This window comes from Macrotis lagotis, chromosome 4, assembly GCF_037893015.1.
Source record: "Macrotis lagotis isolate mMagLag1 chromosome 4, bilby.v1.9.chrom.fasta, whole genome shotgun sequence".
NCBI classification, from domain to species: domain Eukaryota; kingdom Metazoa; phylum Chordata; class Mammalia; order Peramelemorphia; family Peramelidae; genus Macrotis; species Macrotis lagotis.
Genome location: NC_133661.1, coordinates 249,128,661 through 249,152,634, shown reverse-complemented (window position 1 = coordinate 249,152,634; position 23,974 = coordinate 249,128,661).

Below are 23,974 nucleotides of genomic sequence, written 5' to 3'. Positions count from 1 at the left end.
GAGCAATGTCCTTGGTTGGTAAGTGCCTACAGGAAGTGAAAGTTAGACAAAACTTGCTCCACTGTTTTGAGACAAAAAGATGGACCTAGTACCTAGTCTCAGGAAAATGACTATAGAAAGGAGGTTTGATTAGGGAAACCCATGGTTAATTTCATGAGTTTCCCACTCTATTGGATGAGTTAATAAGATGTGGACCTTTGTTTGGAGGCATCAGAAGGAAGCTTCCAGTGGAGGTAAGTATTTGTACTGGCACCTTGCTGGGAAGACATGGGGAGGAAGCATGGTATCAGGGAGAATTAAGTTGAAATTCCACTTCAGACATATAGCTATGTGACCCTGAGCAAGTCATTAACCTCTCTAGGCCTCAGTTTCCTCATGTGTTAAATGAGGTGGTTGTATTTCCAGTTCTAAAATCTATCATCCTATTATCAACTGAGAGTTCTGAGAGGTACAATGTATAGAGTGCCAGGTCTGGAGCCAATAAGACTCATCTTTTCAAGTTCTAATCTGACCTTAGATACTTATCAGCTGAGTGGGTTTGCCTCAGTTTCCTCAGCTGTAAAATGACTAGAGAAAGATATCTTTGCCAAGAAAACCCAAAAATGGAGTCACAAAGACTCAGAAGTGACTGAAAAATGACTGATCAACAACACAATCATCATCTGATTGGATCTCAATGTTTGAGACTGACTTCATTATACACTTGTCAGTGGAATTGGCCCTTGGTTTATGGCCTTTTATAAACTAGACCCCTCCCATATTTCCAGTTTTCTTGTACCTTACTTCCTAATACCTACTCTTGTCTTGGCTCCAGTGACACTGCTCTCCTCACCGTTCCATGAAGAAGAAACTCCACCTCTTGGCTCCTGGCATTTTCTCTGGATGTCTCCTATGCCTAAAATGGTCTCCTTCCTCATCTCTATCCACTGTCTTTCTTGATTTCCTTTAAATTCTAACTAAAGACTCAACCTCTACAGGAATTCAAAGCTTCCCCTGTATTAATAATCTGCTTATCCTATTTATAACTTATTTGTCTATATTTATTTGCTAATTGTGTGTGTCTCCCCTATGTCCCCCTCTCCCAATAGGTTGTGAGCTACTTGAGGGCAAGGCCTCTTTTTGAATCTTCAGGACTTAGCATTGGACCTGTCACATATCTAGGCACTTGATGTTCATTGATTGATTTATTCTTAGTCTATATCAAGTGAGTTGTGAGATGAACTTGGGGTTGTCTCTATGTTCAGAATCTCCCTTTGACTTTTCCCTCTCAGAATTCAAGGGTTTGGGGGTGGGTGGGTTGGGAGGGAGGAAACTGGAGGTGAAGAATTCCCTTTTCCTCCCTTGTCCTCTACAGCACAAATGAGAACAAGGTCACTGCAAAGGCAACTGGATTGGGTAATTTAGGGATGATGTGAAAGAGCTCCCTCTTTTTGCATTTCCTAGGGAAAGTGATCTTGGAAGCTAGTAAAAGGAGTTTTCCTGGGAAGCACCAGCTTTAGGGGGTGCTTTGTGGGTAATCCCAACTTGAGATTTCCTGAGTGTGAAGATTTGAACACTGACTTTCTAGAAGCAAAGGATCTTCCAACCATGTGTATCTAGGAGGAGAAATAAGATCACCTTCAGAAGACTGAGTGGCAGCTGAAGGACCAATAATAATAATGACAATAACAATTAGCATTTATATAACACTGTTATGTAACAAAGAACTTTACAAATTTTTCTTATTTGATCCTCCCAACCACCCTAGGAGACAGATGCTATTATTATCCTTATTTTATAGATGAGGGAACTGAGGCAGAAAGAGGCTAATAAGTGTCTCAGCCTGTACTTGAACTCAGGTGTTCCTGACTCCAGGTCCAGAGTTCTGTCCACTGTGCCTAGGACTATTACCATAACTCTTAATTGTACATGTCATTAAAATATATGAGATGCAACAAAGCAGTATTTAGGGGGAAAATTGTATCGCTAAAATAGGCCTCAATAAAAAAGAGAAAGAGAAGTTCAATGAATTGAGCATGTAACAAAAAAATCTAGAAAAAGAACAAATTAAAAATTCTCAAATACCATATTGGAAATCCTGAAAACTAAAGGAGAGATTAATAAAATTGAAAGTATAAAAACTACTGAACTGATAAATTAATTAAACTCTCCATTGCCAGTTTTTCTCCTCTCTGATCTAACCTCTTCACATCTGCCAAACTGATATTCTTAAAACAAAGATCTGGCCATATTAAATCCTTTAGTCAAAAATCTTTGATGTTTTGCTATTGCCTACAGATTAAAATACAAGCTATTCACCTGAACATTTTAGAATCCCATCACAATCTGGATTCCACCAACTTTATGCTTTTGTTTTTCTTAATTACTCTCCATTCTAGTCAAACTGGTCTTCTGTTTCCCCAGAACATGACATTCCATCTTCTACTTCCATACTTATTAAACAAGTGGTTCCCCGAACTGGAATGCATTTCCTTCTCACCTCTGCCTCCTGGAAACTCTAGCTTTCTTCAAAGTAAGACTCATTGGGGAGGCTAGGTGGCACAGTGGATAGAGCAACTGCCCTAGAATCAGGAGTACCTGAGTTCAAATGTGACCTCGGACACTTCATAATTACCTAGCTATGTGGACTTGGGCAAGCCACTTAACCCCATTGCCTTGCAAAAACCCAAAGTAAGACTCATTTGCTAATCCCTCCTAGTAGAAGGAAATGATTAGATTTTTTTTGCCTTTGTATTTCTAGCACCTAACACAACACTTTATATGTAGTAGATACTTTTTTAAACTTTTGTACAACTGAATGCCTTTTCTAGGCAAATTTACTTAGAAGTAATCATGCATACTTTGTCTTTGAACTCTTCTGGATCATTGTGTTCAGTTCTGGGTACCACAATCTAATAATAATGATAACAATAATAGTATTTATAGAGCACTTTAAGTTTGCAAAGTGCTTTATATATGTTAGTTCATTTGATCCTTATAACAATCCTGAGAAGTTGGTTGGTGCTATTATCATCTCCACTTTACAGATGAAGACAATGAGTTTAGGTGATTTACCCTAAGTGACACAGCTGGTATCTGACCTAGGATTTGATCTCAGGTCTTCCTAACTCTAGATTCTGTTATCCATCCATTGCACCACCTAATCCATCCAGGTAAATTTAAGAGAATATTGACAAACCCAAGTGTCCAGAGAATGGTGAAGGGCCTGAAGTCCATGTTAGAAGAAATTTGATTTAAGGAATTAAGAATAGTGTGTAGAGTAGATTTTTTTTTTGCAAGGCAATAGGGTTAAAAGACTTGCTCAAGATCACATAGCTAAGTTTATGAGGTCATATTTGAACTCAGGTTCCCCTGACTCCAGAGCAGGTCTCCTATCCACTACACCACCCAGCTGCCCCTGGAGAACAGGGATTGAGGAACACACGAGCTGTCTTTAAGTATCTGAAGTGCTATCCTGTGAAAGAACAGACTTTGTTTTGAATGACCTCAGAAGGCAAGACCAGAAGCAATGGATGAAAAGTTGAAGGAAGTAAAATAAGGTGCCATGTTAGGGGAAAAAACCCCTGAAATTTCTTAACAATTCCCAAACTGGAAGACTATGCCTAAATTTTATGATTATGAACTCAAGGTGACTTTATAGTCAATAGCTGCAATTCTGGTGAACAAAAAGGTTTTGGGGAAATCTGAATGTCAAACCATTCAACAAACATATGTATTTGTTTGTTTGTTTGTTTTGATTGATATTCTATTTTTTCAATTACATGCTGTGAAAGATTTTCAACATCCATTCACTTCCAAATTTATAAGTTGCCCATTTTTCTACCACTCTTCCTTCCCACTCTCCCACCCTCTCTAGTGTCAAATAGTCTGTTAAAAGTTGTAACTGTACATTTATGTTTAACATGTTTACTATATATTAGCCATTTTGTGTATGGGGAAATAGGAGTAAGGAAAAAGAAAGAAAACCATAGGATAAGAAGGAAAAACATAAGAGAAGTTTTAAAAAAGTGAATATAGTATCTATTTGGATACTGTGGTTTTGGTTATTTTTTTCTTTACTTTTTTTTTTCCTTTGGATGTGAAAGGCATTGCCCATAATGGATCTCCCAGAGTTGTCCTAGATCTCTGAAGTGCTGAGGGGAGCTGTATCCATCATAACTGATCAATTCACAGTGTTGTTGTTAATGTATACAATGTTCTCTTGGTCAGCAACCAATGATAAAATACAATGTTCTAGGATCAGGAATATTAAGGCAAAAACAGCTCCTGCCCTCAAAGTGCTTACATTCTAACAGGAAGAGAGATATGTCAATAAACAGGTTCTTATAAGATACTTAGAAGTAGATGGAAGGTTATTAAGCCTAGAATGGAAGAGTCTAGCAACTGGCTGAAGGAGTCAGAGAAAACCCTCTAGAAGGAGTCCATGTTTAAGTATTAAAGATAGGAATCTTAAGAGACAGAGGTGAGGAGGAAAAGTGATTCAGGTTTGGGTAAAGGCACCGAGATGGGAAAATGAAGAAAGGAGGTGGAATGTTATATCTATGTAACAAGTAGACAAATATGGCTACATTGTAAGGTATGTAGAGGACAGCAGAACACTTTCAAGGTAAGAAAGAGCCATGTGGGCATGTATTCACATCTTTATCTTCTTATTAAGAAATATTGAGGAGTATCCAAGACATGATTTGGGAGTCATAGTGCTGTTATCTTAATAATGATGGCTAACATTTACATAGCGCTTTAAGGTTTACAAAAGTGCTCAGACATTTACCAGTCGTGTGACCCTGGTCAAGTCATTTAATCCTGTTTGCCTCAGTTTCCTCATCTGTAAAATAAGCTGGAGAAGAAAAATAGCAAACCACATTAGTATCTGCCAAGAAAATCTCAAATGGGGTCACAAAAAGTCAGGCATGATTGAAAAATGCCTGAAATACAACAGCTACAATTCTTGTTTCATTTTATTTTGACAACAATCCTGGGAGGTAGATGCCATTATTATCCCCATTTTGCAGTTGAGGAAACTCAGGCAAATGGAAGGTAAGTAGTTTACCTTCCTGCCTTCCTGCCTTCCAACTCCATGCTCTTCCATCATACCACCTAGCTTTTTAACATGCCAATAGTCACCAATTACTTGGGAGGTGCTACCAGAGGATGACAGGTCTGAGATGGCAATGTGAACCTTTCACCTAGCTCCAGTTTTGAGCCTTCCTCTAATTACACTCTGGTTCTTCTTTCCAGTTAACACTGTTAACAGGGGCTGGGTCTTCTCCAGTTCAGTTTCTGAAAGACTGAGAGAGATCAAAACAATGATAATTTAGGGACTCTCAATAGGCTCCTTCTTGCCTCAGAAAGGACTAGCTACTTCCCTAAAACAGCCATCTCAGAAGGAAGAACAAGATGTCCCAGTGACTGAGCTATGATCACCACGTGGTCAAAAAGCCACGAGCCTCCTGGGATCATATTTCCACTTAAGCTTGTCAATTGGCACTGGTCTTCTAAAAGCCAGTCTAAGTCATATGTGGGCAATTCTCTCAACCCGCTTATGGAATTTTAGTTCTTAGGAATCCTTCCCAGGGAGTAAGAAAGATTGAAAATTCCTCTGGGAAATCTTAAAAATATCTATGACCCCCAACCAGGCTGGACAGATCACCATGATATATCGCATGAATCTACACAAGAGGACCTAGGGAATCCCCTACATTCCATCATCCCAGTCATTTTAATTTCCTAAGAGTGTGTTTGGAGGGGATGAACTCCAGATAATTAGCCTAGATTTCTGTAATGGAGAATTCTTTGGTCTTGGTCTGGGGCCAGCTGGAAAGGAAAGGAGGAAAGAGAATTTGGAGAGAGGGAAGAGAGAAAGCCTAGTTCACATCCATTTTACACAAGATCAAATTTTACTGTCAACTTACTTAGGTGTGGGGGTGGGGAGGTGATAAGAGTAGGGGAAAGAGTAAAGTCTTCAGGAGGTACAAAAAAGGGAAACTGGTTGAGTCAGAGACTGTTAAGAGGAACCAAGATGATGGGAATTTAGGCTGGAGGGCAGTCACAGGCAGCCTTCTCCTTGGAAATCTAATTAAATTTTCTTTTTCTTTTTTTTTTTTCTGAGCTCCAGTAAGAGCTATGAAAATCTCTGGAGGCTTATGATGTTTTCAGCATCCCACTTGACATCTTGAACTTCCATTTTATCAATCTCAACTTCAATAATCATATGACTCATGAGTCTTCATTTTACCTTATCCATTATCAGAATACTTAGTCCTTTGATCTTGACAATTATCCATAAGTATTCTATTGCTAAGATCCAGAACTCTGAAATTCCTTTCTCTGACCATAACTTCCATCCTTCCATCTCTCTCTTTGCTTTACTCTTCCTGCTCTGGTCTTTGTGTTAACCATGAATCACACACTCTACCCCTTCTCCATCCTATCAGCTCATCATCACGCTCTGGCCACTGTTGAATCTTGTTACTCAGCAACAGTTCAATTTTACTCAACCGGTTAGTGGTTCAGTTTTAAGTAAATAGTAAGTTTTATACCATCCTCTACCCTTGAATCACTTGCTCCTCTTCCTATTGTGCCTTGTCAGACTCCAAACCTTGGTGACCCCTATTATCTGCTTTTTTCTATTCCTACACAAGTACTGAAATTGATAGCATATGATCTCAATGGAAGCCTCATTAGGACACAGCTGTATTTTTGTTCTTTGCTTGACTCTCAATTGTACCCTCAAAGCAACTGTTTTAAACTTTTTTTTTTTTGGTTTTTGCAAGCAATGACAATCTTCCACCCTCTTCTCCTCTCTTTTTATATTTTCTCTTGTCACCTTCGATGAATGCAGTGATCACTTTTGTGCAGATGATTCCCAAACTGATAAATTCTGCCTTTGTATCCTGAATTCCATTCTATGTTAATAATTAATTGCCAGAAGTCTCATAGGCATCTCAACCACAACATATCCAAAACAGAAATCATCACCTATCTTCTTATAACTGTTTTTCCTTCTAATTTCTCTATATCTGGTGTGGGTATCAATAGTCTTCTGATGACCAAATATATAGTCTCAGTCATCTTTGATGCAACTCTCCTTCTCCCTCATGCCTAATAACCAATTGTTACTTAGATCAATTCTGCTTCTTCCACATCTCTCAAATCCATCTGCTTCTCAGCCCTCAAATAACCACAGCCTTCATTCAGACCCTTTCACCTCTCATTTAGATTATTTCAATAACCTCTCAATTGGGCCTCTTTTTCCAGTCTCTTCCCAGTCCAATCCTATTTAGACAGTTGTTAAAAAAATCTTTCTAAAGCATACTTGCAGAGGAATCCCCAGGGTCTCCCTATTGCATCTAGGATAAAATGTAAACTCATTTGGCATTTAAAGATAAAAGATAAGAGCCAAAATGAAATATTACAATGGATGTGTATTCTCCCTTCACCAATTCAGACCAGAACTTATACTTTCTTGCCCAATCTCTGTGACTCCTGTTCATATCTTTCCATAAATTCATCCCAAAGAGTTCACTTACCACAATAGAGAGTCCAGGGAAATGAGTAATGCAAACTCAAAATTCTATGAGAATATGAAGAAAATCCTTGAATGTCAGATTAAGAAATTTTTATTTTACTATTTAGTCCATGGAAGACCACAGAATCATAGAATTTTAGAATTGGAAGGGATCTCAGTGACCATGTAGCTTGATCCATATGTGGAGAAAAATGTGAAAAAAAAATCTCTACTATAACATATCCAAATGATCATCCAGGCTCTGCTTGAAGACCTCTCTAGGAAGCCCATTTAATTTTTGGAGATCTCTAATTTGCTAGAAAGTTTTTCTTGACATCAAACCTCAACTATACTTTTTTGTAGCTTATGCCTGCTGCACTTAGTTTTGTCCTCTAGGGCCAAACACAACAAATCTAATCCATTCTCCACTTGATGATTCTTCAAATACTTGAAGGCAGTTACCATGTTCCCCTGAGAGTCTTCTCTCCAAGTTGAAAAAAAGATATTTATATATAAATTTTATTTATCTGTATATGACATTTATTTATAAATGTGTGATATTTATATGGGCAGCTAGTGGACAGAGTGTCAGGCCTGGAGTGAGGAAGACTCAACTCCATGAATTCAAATTTGACTTCATAGTCCTATCAACTATGTGAACCTGTCCTAGTTGCTTTATCCTGAATGCCTTCATTTTCTCATCTGTAAAATGAACTGAAGAAGGAAATGGCAAATCATTAGCTGTGTGACCCTGGGTAGATCATTTAACCCTGTTTGTCTCAGTTTCCTCATCTAGTAAAAGTAAATTGCAAACCATTCCTGTATCTTTGCCAAGGAAACTTCAAGTGGGATCACGAAAAGTCCTATACAACTGAAGTGACTGAACAATAACAATTATATAACACTTTTTTCATGCTAGGCATCATGCCTTAGAGATATTACCTCTTTGATACGAACAACAACCCTGGAAGGACAGTGTTATTATTATTCCCATTTTAAAGAATTTCCTGACTCCAGACCCAATGTCCTAATCACTGCACCACCTTGCTGCCATTTCCTTAAACCAATCCTTGTATGATATGAACTAAAGGCCCTTCACCAATATGGTTGCCCTCCCCTGGACAGTCTCTAATTTAACAATGACCTCTTAAATCATGGAGCCCCAAACTGAACACAGTATAGATAAGGCCTGATGACAGCAGAGGACTGTGAGACTATAACTTCCCCATTCTTGGAAACTCCTAATGTAATCCATTATTGCATTAGTTTTTTTGGCTACTAGATCATATTGCTGACTCATACAGAGCTCCACTTCTAAATCTTTTTTGGAACAGCTATTTTCTAACAGTATATTAACTGTTCCTAGCTTTTTGTAATTGGCAAATTTGATGAGTATACCATCAATAGAGGAAGCTATAGTGTGGGGAACAGAGAGATATCTAGGAAATCCTGGGTTCCAATTCTGACTCTGAAATATACTGGCCTTGTTTAGTCAAGGGTAAATCACTTAACTCTCAGTATTTTAGGCAACTGTCTAGGATTATAAATTTCAATGAAGAGTCTTTTTTTTTAAAACAGGAAATACAGAGTTTTTTATATGGTGGGTACTTTTTTGAATGATTGTTAAATTGAATTGAATTCATAAAATGATATGGATAAGTTAGATTGTCTTTAATGACTTTACCTCTTCTTTAATGTTCTCTGATTCTTAAAGAGATTGTCATTTGTCAGTATCCATTTCAAGATCTTATTGATAGTGGACAGCTCCCTCTGGCATGTGTTCTCTCTGTCTCTGTCTCTCTCTTCCCCTTCTCTCTGTCCATTTCTCTCTCCATCTTCATCTCTCTCACTTTTTAGCTTTACCCCCCTCCTCTCTGTCTCTCTGTTCATTTCTCTATCTCTGTCCACATCACCTCACTCTTCTATTTAATTATTTTTCTTTTTTTAGGTTTTTGCAAGGCAAATAGGGTTAAGTGGCTTGCCCAAGGCCACACAGCTAAGTAATTATTAAGTGTCAGAGACTGGATTTGAACCCAGGTACTCCTGACTCCAGGGCCAGTGCTTTATCCACTGTGCCACCTAGCCGCCTTTCTCTTTAATTCTTTAAATTTTTCTAGACTGTTTTCTTTTAATATGAGACCTTGTTCTTTACTACACTCTAATATTTAGTAATAGATAAATCATATAAAATAGTCCATGCTAGCTAATGTATTATCCCTCTAAGAAAATGATCAGGTATTTAAGGAAAGGAAGGGCTCTCTTTGCCACTGTGTATATCTATCCTGGGATATGTACTGTGCATATGTTAATGAAAGAAGAGGGGCATAGGTCAAAGTCCATTAACAGTAGTTGTGCATGTTTAATTGGCTCAATGTAAATAAAGATCCTGGAAAATGCTTCTTTGTGAAGTATCAAAGATGGAGGAAGAGGAGATAAAATCACAGGATGCAATCAAGTTGGTCTCCATGTGGCTAGAAAGTTGGAAAAGCATAAAATAAAAGATTTATTGGGAACATAACTAAGGTGATAAAGACAAAATTAATTTGTTTTATTTAATTAATTCAATCAGAAACTGCTTGAATATTATAAAATCTAGAATCTTAGGCTAGATTAGTAATCTAGATTGGGGAAAGAGATTTCTGATTATGGAAAGGTATTCCATACATGGTATAAGAAAGGGATAAGCATTTATATTATGCCTAGGCATTCTGCAAAGTATTTTCCAAACATTTTCCTAGCTGAACCTCACAAAATCTTATTATTTCCATTTTACAATTGAGGAAACTGAGGCAAACAGAACATAAGTGATTTGCCCAGGGTCACACTATTGGTAAATGTCTGAGGCTGGATCTGAACTCAAGTCTTCCTGACTCAAGATTCAGGGTTCTATTTACTCTGTCACCTAGCATGGAAAATAAAGCAAAAGATTTGTGTTTGTTGACTAGCAGTGGTTATTTGAAAGAATAATATCAGTTTTCATCTGGAAATAATATATGTGGTTTGGTTGCTTTGGTTGTATTTGACTGTTCATGACTCCATTTGGAGTTTTCTTGGCAAAGAAAATGATTGACCATTTCCTTCTTCAACTCATTTTCTAGATGAGGAAACTGAGGCAAATAGGGCTAAGTGACTTAGTCACACAGATAATAATTGTCTGAGGTCAGATTTGAACTCCTGACTACAGGCTCAGAACTTTGTCCATTGAGTCATTTAGATGCCCCAAAGTAATGTACAGAGAAAAGTTAAACAAGGCTTTGTTTTCTCCAGAATTAGGGAGTGGGAGGAGAACCTAAGGACCTAAGGGGAAACAGAACTAAGAAGAGAAATCCAAGTTTATCCTCAAAAGTGGGTAAAGTTTTATTTAAAAAGATTATGCTGGGGTGGCTAGGTGGCACAGTGGATAGAGCACTGGCTCTGGATTCAGGAGTACCTGAGTTCAGATCTGGCCTCAGACATTTGATAATTACCCAGCCGTGTGGCCTTGGGCAAGCCACTTAACCCCATTGTCTTGGAAAAAGCTTAAAAAAAATATGCTGTTTTTCTTAATGTAGTGTCAGAAAAACAATTTGAAATTATGGGAAGAAAGTGACTAAAAAAGTCCCTCTTCTTTGACCTAGAGATTCCATGTACACCAAGAAAATTGAAGACATAACACAAAGCCCCAAGGAAGGCCTAAGTGGTCAGTCCATAGCAACACTTGTTGTAGTAACAAAGAATTGGAAACAATTTAGAAGCCCTTCAGTTGAAGGATAGCTAAACAGAAGCATGAGATGACCACTATGAACTCCTCCTCTGAAGAGAAGCAAACAATCCAGAAAATGACTGGTAACATGAATGACAAAACTCAAACAAAACAATCCACATGGAATGCTGGGAAATTATAATAATCAAGACTGGTCCCAAAATAGACATAAAAGAGCCTACTGCACTGCACTTCACAGTGGTGGGGGGTTATGGGAGTGCATATAATGTTTGATCTTTTGGGATGCATTGGTTAGTCTTTCTATACTTATTTCCCTCCTTTTTTTTCCTTTATCGTGAAGGGTTACCCTCTGGGAGAGGGTGGAGGGAGATATGGAAGTTTGTGCATTTTACTCTTCATTTCTTCTGGTATATTCTTTTTTTTTTTTTGTAAGGCAAACAGGATTAAGTGGCTTGCCCAAGGCCACACGGCTAGGTAATTATTAAGTGTCTGAGAGCGGATTTGAACCCGGGTACTCCTGACTCCAGGGCCAGCACTTTATCCACTACGCCACCTAGCCACCCAGCTCTGGTATATTCTTATCATGCATTCAAAAATGTGGGTGATAGGGGTGGCTAGGTGGTGAAGTAGATAGAGCACTGTCCCTGGAGTCAGGAGTACCTGAGTTCAAGTCTGACCTCAGACACTTAATAATTACCTAGCCGTGTGGCCTTGGGCAAGCCACTTAACCCCGTTTGCCATGCAAAAACCACAAAATATGGGTGATATAAAATTGAAAGAGATGAATCAAAGTTCTTTTATTACTAAAAAAAGAAAATAATCCAACTTTTTTCTTTACTCATTTGGGAGATAAAACCAGGAAGAGACTATTTTTCAGAAGCACTGGGCAATCTATCCCTCCTAACACTGCTTTGTTAATTATCTGAAATTTTACAATTAGAGAGTCATTCCTTTGTGTCCTTTTAAAATTGCACTACTGTTGGGAAAAATACAGATATAATTGGCATTACATTTCTTCTACCAGTATCATTTTACAATTATAACAAGTATTACTAAAATTTGTTGTGTGGTAGTTTGATTTATAACCCATTTATGCTATTCTTTCAGTTCACTGTATAGCAGGTTTAATTATCAGAGGATCTGGTTTCAATTCTTGACTCTTATTACTCACTGGTTGTTTAGTCTTGTACATGTTGTTTAACCAGACTTAGTTTTTCCTATATAACATGAGGGAGATAGATAATTCTGTACCTCAAATATCCTCTGCTTCAAATGTAAATGAATGGTTCCCTGTAACATTATTTTACCTAAGACATTTTGCTTGGAAGCATCCCTAGTGTATTTAAGGACAAAGAGTTCCACAAATCTTATGGGGAAATATTTTTGGTCTTGGGAGGAAGTGCCTTTTGGTGTTTTTGAGATAATACCCTTTGGTCAGCTGTTTCCTTGGCCTACATAAAAGAACAGATCTAATTTCTTTATAATGAGTTGTATCACAAAAGTATTTTATGATATCATTTGGAAGCAGGAAATTCTCTTTAGGGGTAAGTAGGTGGCTAAGTGGAGGCAGCTGGGTGACTTGGTGACCCTGGACAAGTGACTTAACCTTAAGGATTGCTTTAATGCACTGGAGAAGGAAATGGCAAAGCACTCCAGTATTTTTACCAAGAAAACCCCACGAACAGTATGGTCCAAGGCATCACGATTAGTCAGAAACAATTGAACAGATGAACAGGTGGCTTAATAGATAGAGCATTGGGCTTGGAGACAGAAAACTGGAGACTTCAGACACTTACCAGCTGTGTGATGCTGAGCAAGTCACTTAATCTTTGTTCACCTTAATCCAATGGAGAAAGAATTGGCAAACTACTCTAATATCATTGCCAAGAAAACTCCATTCATAGTATGGTCCATGAAAAGTCAGATACAACTGAATGAAATGATTTAGTAGATAAAGAAGTGAGCCCAGAGTCAGGAAGATCTGGATTCAAATTTGCTCTGAGATACTTACTAGCTATATGACCTTGTTCAAGTCACTTAACCTTTCTTTGCCACAGTTTTCTCAACTGTAAAATGGGGGTAATGATAACACTTATCGTCAGGGGTTGTTGTGAGAATTAAATGAATTAACATTTGTAAAGAGCTTTGCACCAGCTTAGCCTGGGAACTTCATAAATGCTAAATTTCTTTCTCCCTTCCTCCCTCCCTCCCTCTTCTCTCCCTTCCTCCCTTCCTTCCTTCCCTCCTTTTGTAAGGGACCCACTCCCCCCCAAGCAGATGATTCAGAGAAAATTGTTTGCTATAAGTTGGGAAAAGTAGTCATTCCTTCTCTCTTTCCTTCTCCTCTTCCCCCAAGCCCCCAAGCTCCCAGCCAAAACTTTGTTCTGAAGGTAAATCCTTGATTCTAGTGGGACTTATTTTCCTCAGAGTCAGTTTGATTAAGTAGTAAAGGGAGGAGAGAAGAGGCCAGGGGCCCTCGACATTTCCACAGTAGCACCTAAGTGTGAGAAGCTCTAATGTTAGAAGAGCAGGGTTAGAGGCTGTGAAAGTCACAGAACTTGGGAATTCAGGTGGTTTCCACCCTGGCTGTTGTTAATGACACCATCTGATCTAGGAGCTTCACACCTTCTTGGTGTGAAGGACCCTCTGGACCAAGACAGTAAGAGTTCACAAAGTCTTTTCTTTAGGGAAATAAGTAAACACTTAGAAGAGCATAGATTTCACTAAGATGGGAAGCAGTTGGCCGATTCCTTTGGTTGACTCCAGGTTTTAGGGTCCCCAGGAAAATATATGGTGGAGATCAGAACTTGAGATGTGGAGAAAAAGAATTTGAACATTCTTCCATCTTCATTTATTTCGTCTTGGAGTATAATTAATATAATCAATTTCTATCTGCTTAAGAGAGTTTAGAAGGAAAGGGGAAGGTAGAACAGATGTTAAGAAGTGGTCAAAAGTGAGGGATAAAATTCATCTTGGAAGTATGTGCATTTTACTCTTCCTTCCTTTTGGTATATTCCTTCCATGCATATGGCAGGACACATCAATAAAATTATGCATATGCTTTTATAGGGAGTATAGCAATTTGGTTGAAGAAACAAAATTGGCATTAAGGAAATAAAAGAATATGTCTTTGTGTGTGTGTGTGTGTGTGTGTGTGTGTGAAACAGGAGGTGCTACAATGGATAGAGTGTTGGACCTGGAATCAGAAAGACTCTTCTCTTTGAGTTCAAATACAGACTCAGATACTTAGTAGCTATATCAACCTTGGGTAAATCACTTAACTCAGTTTGCCTCAGCTTCCTCATTAGTAAAATGAGCAGAAGGAAATGTGGCAAAGCACTCCAGGATCTTTGCCAAGAAAATTCCAGGTGGGATCATGAAAACTAAAAACAATTGAACAATAAAGCAGCCCCCTCCCTCATCACTTTTCCCTTCCAGGAGTAAAAAAGAGAAGGAGAAATGTTCAATAGATAATTTTAATTTCTTGAGAGATTTCCTAACTAACTGAGTGTGGTTAGCTTTAGCTCAAAAAAAAAAAAGTCTGAACTAGCCTAAGTCTATGAGTTTTTTTTTCCAGGCCTGAATCTCCAGTTGCTTCAGAGCTGCATGGGCCCCTCCATGTGTATTACTTGGCTACCAATGTACTCTGTGTTTATCTTCTCCCACATGGGTGGTCACCTGAGTAGACTATTTGTACCTCTCTGTGTATGGAGGCATTTCTTGTAATTTATTTTGTCATGCTGTTCAAATGCCCTTTGCTTTGAAGAACTATGTACTTACTTGGGTTGGGTTACTAAATGAAAATAAATTTGTGGGGGTTTGTGAACTATGGTTTTCAGGAGGCACTAGTCTATAATATGCCATGAACCTTGGATGACTTTCTGGGGACCCATATGTGGGTGGGGGTGGGGGTGGTAGCACAGCAGGGTGGGGGGCAAAAGGGGAGAGGCTGTGGGGTGCTAGACTTCTACAATTTAAGGGGCTGGGATTTCAACAGCAAGGGCACTCATACTAATTTAGTTATATCTTCTCTTTGCCATAATAGATTTTTGTGAGTTGCTCCAGCTGAAAAGTTTCTTCATCTAGTAGCCAAACTTTTCAGGTCTGACTGATGAATTTCTCCAAACTTTGCCAGACTGGTCAATCAATCATTCAATCAATCAACCAGTCAGCAATCATTTTTCAAGTATCTCCCTTTGTATGAAATGTTGTGCTAGGTGCCAGAGATATAAATAAAAATCCACTGATCACAAAATACTAACATTTACTAAGAAGGAATACAACACGTATCCTAGAGATGTATCCAAAGAATGAACTGTCAGACATTGTGAGTTGAGCCATACAACAATAGATTGTCATGCTTTTTTTCCAATAGTAATGGCAATATTAATTTGATTATTGTTCTCTGAGCAAAATATAATGAGCAAAGGGATGGGGGAACCATAATAGCAAGACTATTGGCAGGATTCCTAAGTGGGCTAGCCCCTGAGCTTTATCTGATGCAGTCAACCATTGGGATGCTAGGGTCATGATATAAGGTAAGCAGATCTACCTTACAGCATGTTCCAAAACAGAATACATTAGGGACAGGTTTTCTATAGATTCAATCCAGGAGGTCCTGATGGAAGGAGCAGGACAGATGGCAAGATGCTCTTGCTGACCAGATCCTGATGTCCTTGTGAATGACTGGATGGAATTAAACCTTATCCTTAAAGAACTGACTCCATTAGATCCAAACTCTAAATCATTTCCACATAGTAGGATATATCCAAGATTTTACTCTGATGAGAGAATCTTCTAGACATGTAGTTACCTCCATGGTGCCATGTTGAAGCTTTAAAACAAGATTTTATGTTGATTATGATTTGATAAAATGAGAAAATGCTATTAGCTTTGTCAGTATGTGTTCAAAAATAATAAGTTTAATTTAGCACTTTTACCAAGCATTTTACATATATTAAGTCTTGTAAAATTTGATCATATTCTTAATTTTCCCTTCCCTATAGTTCTTTTTGTCTTGGAAAGTAAATTCTATGTAGCAAAAATTAGTGCCCTTTTAACCAGTACTGCAACTATTGTGTCAATTAAATATCCTTTGGGGGCAACTGGGAATAAGTGGGTAGGAACAAGAAAGAAGAATTTTCTTCTCTTCTGTAGCCTGAGCCATGAACTAGAATCCATTTTTGACTATAAAGGGGAGAACTAAGTTCAATACCATTTCCTAGTTCTTTTCACCAGTTGGAATAGCATTATGCTTAATTGTTTTCCCCTAGGCTTTTGACCTTGCTCTGATACCTTCAACTGTTTCCCCATAGTTTAAGCCTATAAAAATAACCTACTTACCATCGAGAGGGACTCAGATCACTGTTTGTGTCCAAAGGAGGCAACCAAATGTTTTGGGAAAGGCTAGTGGTATAATAATTTCTTAAGTGAGAACTAGATCCATCCACAGGAAAAATTGGTCATTATTTTTCATCTTTGGCTGAGGGGAAATTTCAGTGGAGTCTAATGCTGTGCACTGGGTAAGTGCTTGTTGAATGAATTATAACAGTCAGAAGATCAAAAAGTCCTGTTGTGTTTGTGGAGCAGAATAATTCTGGTTATGTTAACTTAATAATCCTTTTATATATAGGAATATTTCCTTTTCTGATACAGAATTTTTTTAAAGGATTTTGCAAGGCAAATGGGGTTAAGTGGCTTGCCCAAGGCCACACATCTAGGTAATTATTAAGTGTCTGAGGCCAGATTTGAACTCAGGTACTCCTGACTCCAGGGCCAGTGCTCTATCCACTGTGCCACCTAGCTGCCTTCTGATACAGAATTTAAAAAAATCAAGGCCATATAATTCAATAGGTTGCAAAATTTTGATTTCTGAGAAGTGATATCTAAGTTTTATATTCTTTTCTAGTCACACTAGTCTGTATATGGGTCAGATGAAATGATTGTAAAAATTTTATATTAAACCTTTGGTATCTATGTTTCTGCAGTTACAAGATCTTGTTCAGGCTGTACCATATTCCTCTATAGCAAATGGAATGAACATTTCCCTGTGAGGATGTGATTGTGCCTTATCTACTTTTATATCTTTTAGTGCCTTGTATACAGCAGACATTTAGTAGAGGCTTAGTGAATTAAAGTAAATTGAGTTGAAAAATAGGAAGAATGAAATAGAAAACAATAAAACTGAATAAGAAATAGATTTTTGTACTTTAAAGGCTGATGCTTAAAAATCAGGTTTGATTAGAGAAAGGTGAGGAAGTGTAAAAATTTCCTGTGGAGATTCTGCAGGAAACTTCTTGTCACTTTCAGTGGTTTTTAGCATGTTTTAGTGTGATGGACCCCTTTTGGGAATCAGGTGAAGCTTAGTGACCCTTTTCCAGAATAATGTTATTTAAATGTATAAAATTCAATACATAGGATTATAGAGGAAACCAATTACTTTGACATATGATTATCAAGATTTAAAAAAAAATTCATTAAAACTATATTAGAATCCCAGTTTTAGAGGTTGATTGCACCAATTATTTGTTGTTCCTAAAAAAAGTTGCTTTCCTTCTCCTTGATGGTATTATATTATTAGCACTACACTTACACATATTAGCCATGATTAAGGTTGCTTTTTTTTTTTCTGATTGACAAAGAAAGAGAAGGAAGGAAATAGCTTTGGGACTCAATGAACTGTGAAAGACAGAAGTAAAAGGGACACATGACTTGTACACAAAACCTGAAGGAGAAGAAAAGATGTGGTGGGGAAGAGATAATGGGCCAGAGAATTTCTTGGTCTATATGTTTGTCTTATTTGTTGCTGAAGTGAGTGGGGATGGGTTAGAGATCTTAGTAGAGAGTTGTCTGCATGCAACTGTAGGTACTGAAAGTTTGAAAATTCAGCGTCCATAAATTGGAGAGTGTTTGGGCTCTTCATAGAGGAAAAAAACCCTTTCATTTGAGAAGTGAATATCAACCTTTCCAGTTGAAAACATAGTTAGTATATTCCTCAATGGTTCATTTGGCCATGAGGCAGAAGTGCCTTTACCCTCTGTGGATCAAGCAAACTTGTGATTTGAAGAAAAAAATCTACACAGAATTGTTTTCTTTTTAGGGGAAAGGTATGCACATACACCATTAAAGATCAAAGCCCAAATATTTCCTCAATCAAAAACAGTCCTAGTCCTAAGCCAATCTTTAATTTTCCAAAACTTAACAGGCAAACATAGTAACTAAAACAAAATGAAATGAAAAACTCCCAATATATACTCCAATGAGCAATTATGTTGGTATTTTATTTCTTAATTCTTTTCACTGATTCCCGACAACATTTAAAGTAACTTTTTACCCTTCTTAAGGCAAAAGAACTCATGATTAGTTGGCATTCCGTGATACTGGAAGGTTAGAACTGGACGAAAAAACTTTGCACGTACTTCAAACCATCTTCCCTTGTTTATTCATCCCTCTTACCCTCAAAGTTGTCTCTCAACCTCTGAAAGCAATAATGGGGTCAGAAGGAAATCAAAGGATTCAATACTCCTCCCTTCTCAGTACAACTATAAGTAGAATGTACTAGTTATGATGCATTCAGTTTTGGTAGTGATAGTATATATGGTAATTCAATGGTAGTGGGATTGATGGAGACAATTGAATTCTGGTCCTTATTCAGGTCTCTCAACTTGGTGGGAAGGAAAACTGTAGAAGGTTGTTTTGGTTTTAATTTCTCTTATTATTAATAAGTTGGATCATCCTTTCATATGGTTGTTAATGGTTTATGCTTTTTTGAGAATTTCTTATTAATATCCTATGTCTGATTATCTAATTTGAAAATTACTTTTGATCTTATATGTTCTTCTCCAACAAACTTTTATCAAATATTTACTATGCAAGACATGTGGGGTTATACAAATGAAAGGGAGAAAAAAATTCTTGCCTTCAGGGACACAGCATTTAAACAGATAAATATACAATGTAGTTTGAGTAGAAGAAAACACCACAAAGAAAGAATAAAGAGAGGAAGGAAGGAAAGAGGAAGGAAGGAAGTAGTCTATCAGCTGAATCTAGAGAGAAACTAGGGATTTTTGAGATAGAAGTGAGAAGGAATGCACTCCCTGCATTCCAGGAAGTTTGACTAAAATATAGTGTATAGAGAGTGAATTAATGTGAAAGGAGGTAGGCTTCCACTTTCTTTTCTCTTACTTTCTTCGTAATTCTCTGAAGTCTGGTTTTCAATCTCATCCTTAAACTGAAACTACTTTCTTCAGAGTTACTAATGAACAAGGGTCAATGGTTAAATCCAAAGACTTTTTGTAACCTTCATCCTTCTTGATTTCTCTGCAGCCTTGAACATTGTTGATCACCCTCTTCTCCTTCAAATTCTCTTTTCTCTAGGTTTTCATGACATTGCTATGCTCTCTCCTGGTTCTCTTTCTACTTATCTGACCTCTCCTATGGATCTGTTGCTGGATCTTCATTGGGGATGTCTAGGTGGCCCAGTAAATAGAGCACCGGCCTGGAGTCAGGAGTACCTGAGTTCAAATGTGGCCTCAGACACTTAATAATTACCTAGCTGTGTGGCCTTGGGCAAGCCACTTAACCCCATTTGCCTTGCAAAAACCTAAAAACAAACAAACAAACAAACAAATAAATAAAATTGCTAGCCTTGAGTGTCTACAAAACTCTGTCTTGGTTTCTCCTCTCTTCTCCATATATACTTTTAAATTTGGTAAATCTCATCAAGTCCTATGGTTTCAATTAGCATCTCTAAGCCAATGCCTCTCAGATGTATTTGTTAAGTCTTTTCTCTTGGCCTTCTGTTTCACATCTTCAGTTGCTTATTAGATATCTCAAACTGAATGTCCTAAAAAATTCTTGAATTCAACATTCCAAAACTGAACATATCATTTCTCCTCTCAAACTCTTCTCTTGACTCAGCTCCTCATAACTCTCAAAAAAGACTGCCCTTGTCCCACTCACCTCCTTCTTATTCTTTTTACACTTTCCTCTTCCTAGATCCGATCAGTTGTCATTTCTAACTCATAATGTTCTGATATATGCCTCCTTTTCTCCTCTGAAATTGTCATCATGCTGGTACAGGCCCCCATCACCTCAAGCTGATTCTATTTCTATAGCTTGTTGGTTAGTCTTGCTGTTTCAACTCCCCCCGCCCCAGTTTCTTCTCCACTCATCTATCAAACTGATCTTTCTGTAGAATATATCTGACCATATTATCTCCTTGGATTCATTAAACTCCAATGACTCTCTGTGATCTCCAAGATCAAAAATAAAATTCACAGTCTTTTAAAGACCTTTGTAACCTGGTCTCTTCCTACATTTCCAGGATTTTTATACCTTATTTCCCCTTTATATTCTCAGTAATACAGTGACATAAATTTCCTTGTTGCTTACATGGGACACTTTATCATCTAGCTTGGAATGTTTTCACTGACTGTCACTTTTGCCTGAAACAGTATCCAACATCATCATCTCTATCGTCTACATTCCTTGGCTTCCTTTAGGTCTTGACTAAAATTCTACCTTCTGCATGAAGCCTTTCCCAGTCCTTAATCTTTCTTGTTTGTAGCTAGTTGTGTACATATTATCTCCCCTTATTGGGCTACGAACCCCTTGAAAGCTTTTTTGTTTTTTGCTTTTTTAAAATCTTTCTTCTTTTTCCCAGAGTTTAGTACAATGGTTGATATATGGTAATTGCCTAATAAATGCTAATTGATTGATTAATTTACTGAGAAAGAATTGGGTGAGAATCCTATCTTAGATAATTACTTGCTGTGGCAATCTTGGGCAAACTTGTTTTTTGGTTTTTGGTTTTTATGGGATAATAGGGTTAAGTTACTTGCTCAAGATCACCCAGCTAATAAGTTTCAAATGTTTGAGCCTGCATTTGAACTCAGGTCCTCTTGACTCCAGGACCCAGTGCTCTATCCACTGAGCCAGCTGGATGCCAGGTTAGGCAAGTTTTTAACCTCTTTAGGTCTTAAAGTTATATGTAAAGTGGTGATAATTACAGATTTACTTCACAGGATTGTGGGAAGAAAGAAATTAAATGATGTTTAATAAGATACTTTGTTAGCCTAAGTGACTGTGGTGTGAGGGAGCTGACTTCTTGTAGAAAGCTGATTGTTAAATTGTGATCATTTAAACCTCAGAAATCCCCAAACTATACAAATCAGGGCTTGATTTATTGCTTTGCTGATTGTCAAGACTTAAGAAAGTGATGGAGAAAATGTTAATAAAATATATTTAATTAAATGTTAATAAAATATATTAAATGTTAATATAAAATGTTAATAAAATATATTAAATTTGAAAGTGTGTTTGTATACATTCCCTCTTATGCCCTGGAACATAAATTGATAAACACCAGTATGCCCTTATTTTAGGGGGCTATATAAAATTGAATTACTATTATTGTGACATATATTGCATAGGCCAAATTCTAAAGTAGAAAAATTGTTCTTTTCTCACTTTCTGGCTCCCTCTATCTTCAGGGCTCCTTGTCTGTCAATGCCTTTCTCTTGGAAGTTTACTTGATTTTCACCTAACTCAAGACCCAAGTTTATAATTGGATGATATAGTGAGAATAAAGGGTGATTAATGAATAACTAATGAAGTTATAAGAAATGAAGTTAATGAGACATAACAAAGTCATAATCAGGGAATTTCCCCCAGTATCCACTAAATTCTCAGAGTTCAGGGCAATGCCTTGGATATAAATGGTGCTTGATTCAATTTAATCTAGGCCCAAAAGCAAAGGAACCAAAAAAAAAATAAACAAAGACAATGGGGGCAGCTAGGTGGTTCAGTGGTTAGAGCACCATGCCTGGAGTCAGGACTACCTGAGTTTGAATCCTACCTCAGACACTTAATAATTGCTTAGCTGTGTAATCTTGGGTAAGTCACTTAACCCCTTTGCTTAAATAAATAAATAAATAACCAAAGATAATGAAAGGAGGCTTGAGAAATCATTAAGTTCTTGGAGAAATGATTTTTAGAGGGGAAATAATTTGAAAAAGTCTCATATTTTTCTAACATATTCTTCTTATTTTTTTCCTTTATGAAATATGTAAATCTATTCTGTCCATTAAGCACAAGAGGCAGTGATTCATAAATCCTAGGAATGATGGGTGGGGGAAGATCTCATATCATCCCTTGGCCTCTCAGGCTTAAAATGAACAAAATCCTTAATGAATATCAATTCTTATATCATATATTAAAGATCAATTCTTATATAATATGCCAGATAGGTGCTTCTTTCTTTAAGAGACCATATAGACTAGAAGGGACTTGATAGATTATAGGGTCTCAGTCTTTCATTTGAAAAGATGAGGAAAGAAGTGAGATTAAGATAGAAGTTATGTGACTTGACCAGGGAAAGTATCTGAGAGGAAATTTTTTTAAAGTTTTATTTATTTAAGGCAATGGGGTTAAATGACTTGCCCAAGATCGCACAGGTCTTCCTGACTTCAGGGCCAGTACTCTATCCACTGCACCACCTAGCTGCCCCTTGAGGGGAAATTGATTCCAAGTCTTCACTTCTCTCCTTGATCCCATACTACAATAGCAGATGTTATGGTTATGGGGTACTATCTTGGTAGAATTGCCTCCCTTGGTAGAGCTACTTAATTAGGGCATAGGTCTCCTAAAGTGATGCCGAAGTGATCAAAGTTTCTGGGTAAATGGAAAAATTTGGATCCAGAACTTAAACTAATGACTGTACCTTATTATTTCTATGATGGCCTCAGTAGGGAATGGAAAGTGCTTTGACTTGGTCTTGAGCCTTGTCCTCATTTAGGCCATGATGAGATTTGGGGGTAGTAGTTATAATTGGTTGACTGAAGGCAAAGCATCTACACTCACCACCCCTAAAGGTAACCCCTCTTCCCCAATCAAGCATATATATATATATATATATATATATATATATATATATATATATATATATACATATGTATATATATATATATATAGTTAAAATTGCTTTCTTGAATCAATAAGTCAATAAAGAATTATTAAACACTAAGTCCTGGGGATATGAATATGAAAAAAATAAAGATGGTTCTTACCCTTAAGGAACTTACTGTATAATGGGAGAAGTTATTGTTTAGTCATTTTCAGTCATATCCAACTCTTTGTGACTCTGTTGGGGGTTTTCTTGGCCAAGATACTGGAGTGGTTTGCCATTTCCTTCTCCACTTCATTTTGCAGATGAGGAACTGAAACAAATAGGGCAAAGTGACTTCCTTAGGGTCATACATGAGTAAGTGTCTGAGGCTAAGTTGAACTCAAGAAGATGAGTCTTCCTGACTTCAGGAGGACTTTATCTACTTCACCACCTAGCTGAAAAGTCTAGGGAGTGAGGTAGGGAGGTATACCATGTGGGTGTATAGCAAAAAAAAAATTAGTCAGAGAAGTCCCAAAGTAATGCACCAGGTGAGAAATAATAATGTGTCTCCATTCCCTCAGAAAAATGGAGAAATCTTGTATTTGTGATATAAAGAAGTACTGTGTCCTTCCAATGACTTCTTTTTGGGTAGGGTCAGTTCATGTGGTACATTGTTCAACCTCCTGCCTGGTGAAAAGTTCATAGTCTCATAGTCTCAAAGGTCTATGAGCATAACCAGGCTCATTTTACCAATGAGGAAACTGAGACCTGGGGAGATTAACTAGCTTTCCCAAAGTTGAACTTAGAGAAAACAGCAGACGCAAGATTCAAACCTTGCTCCTCTGATTCTAAAGAGCTAATGTTCTTTCCACCAGAT